This window comes from Vigna unguiculata, unplaced genomic scaffold (genome assembly GCF_037176805.1).
Source record: "Vigna unguiculata cultivar grain cowpea cultivar isolate G323 ecotype 2 unplaced genomic scaffold, ASM3717680v1 ptg000036l, whole genome shotgun sequence".
Lineage (NCBI taxonomy): Eukaryota > Viridiplantae > Streptophyta > Magnoliopsida > Fabales > Fabaceae > Vigna > Vigna unguiculata.
In genome coordinates this window covers 145,001-147,500 of record NW_028196680.1, presented here as the reverse complement: position 1 = coordinate 147,500, position 2,500 = coordinate 145,001, and positions in this window count along the sequence as shown.

Below are 2,500 nucleotides of genomic sequence, written 5' to 3'. Positions count from 1 at the left end.
CATGAAAGTCTTGGTGCACGAAAGTTTTGAGTTGGTTGGGTTTTGCACATGGGCAAGGTTGTCGGTGCACCACGGCATAGCTAAATGGCTTGGTGGGGAGTTTTGTGAAAAAATGAAATTCGTGGTTTTTGAGATGTGAGGGTTGGAATGGCCTCCAAATGCCCCCAAATGAATACATGAAAGTCTTGGTGCACGAAAGTTTTGAGTTGGTTGGGTTTTGCACATGGGCAAGGTTGGCGGTGCACCACGGCATAGCTAAATGGCTTGGTGGGGAGTTTTGTGAAAAAATGAAATTCGTGGTTTTTGAGATGTGAGGGTTGGAATGGCCTCCAAATGCCCCCAAATGAATACCATGAAAGTCTTGGTGCACGAAAGTTTTGAGGTTGGTTGGGTTTTGCACATGGGCAAGGTTGGCGGTGCACCACGGCATAGCTAAATGGCTTGGTGGGGAGTTTTGTGAAAAAATGAAATTCGTGGTTTTTGAGTTGTGAAGGTTGGAAAGGCCTCCAATGCCCCCAAATGAATACCATGAAAGTCTTGGTGCACGAAAGTTTTGAGTTGGTTGGTTTTGCACATGGCCAAGTTGGTCGGTGCACCACGGCATAGCTAAATGGCTTGGTGGGGAGTTTTGTGAAAAAATGAAATTCGTGGTTTTTGAGATGTGAGGGTTGGAATGGCCTCCAAATGCCCCCAAATGAATACCATGAAAGTCTTGGTGCACGAAAGTTTTGAGTTGGTTGGGTTTTGCACATGGGCAAGGTTGGCGGTGCACCACGGCATAGCTAAATGGCTTGGTGGGGAGTTTTGTGAAAAATGAAATTCGTGGTTTTTGAGATGTGAGGGTTGGAAAGGCCTCCAAATGCCCCCAAATGAATACCATGAAATTCTTGGTGCACGAAAGTTTTGAGTTCGGAGGGTTTTGCACATGGCCAATGTTGGCGGTGCACCGCGGCATAGCTAGAAGGCTTGGTGGGGAGTTTTGTGAAAAAATGAAATTCGTGGTTTTTGAGATGTGAGGGTTGGAAAGGCCTCCAAATGTCCCCAAATGAATACCATGAAATTCTTGGTGCACGAAAGTTTTGAGTTCGGAGGGTTTTGCACATGGCCAATGTTGGCGGTGCACCGCGGCATAGCTAGAAGGCTGGTGGGGAGTTTTGTGAAAAAATGAAATTCGTGGTTTTTGAGATGTGAGGGTTGGAAAGGCCCTCCAAATGTCCCCAAATGAGTACTGTAAAAGTGTTGGTGCACAAAAAGTTTTGAATTGGATGCATTTTGCACTTGGCCAAGTTGGTCGGTGCACCGCGACTAGATAGCTTGGTGCCAAAATTTGTCAAATTTAAGACCTTGGCCAAACTGAATGAAATTTTGTGGGGAGGTTCCTGATATTGTTTAGTGGTGGACTGGAAAAAATGAGGTCGAAATTCGAAGTCTACATGTGCTTTTCTATTTTTCCCGATTTTACACATACCCGGTAAGTAAAAAAAATAAAAAAAATAGTTCCCCTTGGAGAAAAATTATGAAATTTGGTGAGCAAGGAGATACCATTATTCTACGAATTACTGCAAAAAATCGCATCAAAATCGAAGTGTAGCCCGAGATATGGACTTATGTCTGCTCAAAAAAAGTGTATCTACTTGTACAATTTTGCCTTTTGCATATAACCTCTTATAGGGGGGGAGTGCTCCTTGAGCCGGCCAGCTCCACACTGGCAGGTTTTAAAGGGAGCTTGATGAGGCCTCCCCCCTCACGTGGTGCGTGCGTTAGCATGTTTATCATGGCACAACTAGCCTCTTCATAGTTGTTGAGCTTTATTAATACCAACACACGGTCGTCACTGATCGTTGGTTAGCTCGGCAGCTAGTCCCTCGGATATTGTGGAAAGTTATTTTCATGCCTAGCGATGCTTGACCATGCGTCACTTGATGTTTCCATTTGCTTGCTTGCCCATGGTAGGTGGGGGGTGGACCGTCTTGTGGTGTGGTGTCTTGCGAACGTGAGGGTGTGTGAGTTGTAATCGAGATGCACTTGCTGGCTGGCTCCATGCCTTGCGTATCGAACGGTCAAGCATGCATCTCTTCCATTTTCACCCGTTGCCTTGGGTGATATTGGTTGATCAGTCCCTGTGTTGCCTACCCACTAGACGGTACTTCTGTGGTTGCTTCGAATTCTATCTTTCCATCACGAAGAGGTGTTGGAGGATCCTAATGTCACGCACGTGTTCCATCTAGTGAAACATCTCAGTGATGCACGTGTTGTGGCTAGTTCTTTTGGATGCGGTGCATTATATGAACTCGGGTTTACTTTAGCGACCCAGTTAACATAATTCGGTTGTGTCCCTTGATTGAGACGTTGTCCTTGAACTTGTTGTGAGCAATATCGTTCTTCCACAACCCGTCGTCTTGAGTGCGATGGGCAAATAAGATGTGCTTTGGCATGTCATGCACGTACTCGATTGCGGGAAGTGTGAGAAAGTGTTGTTGACAACCCGTGGGAAATGGAA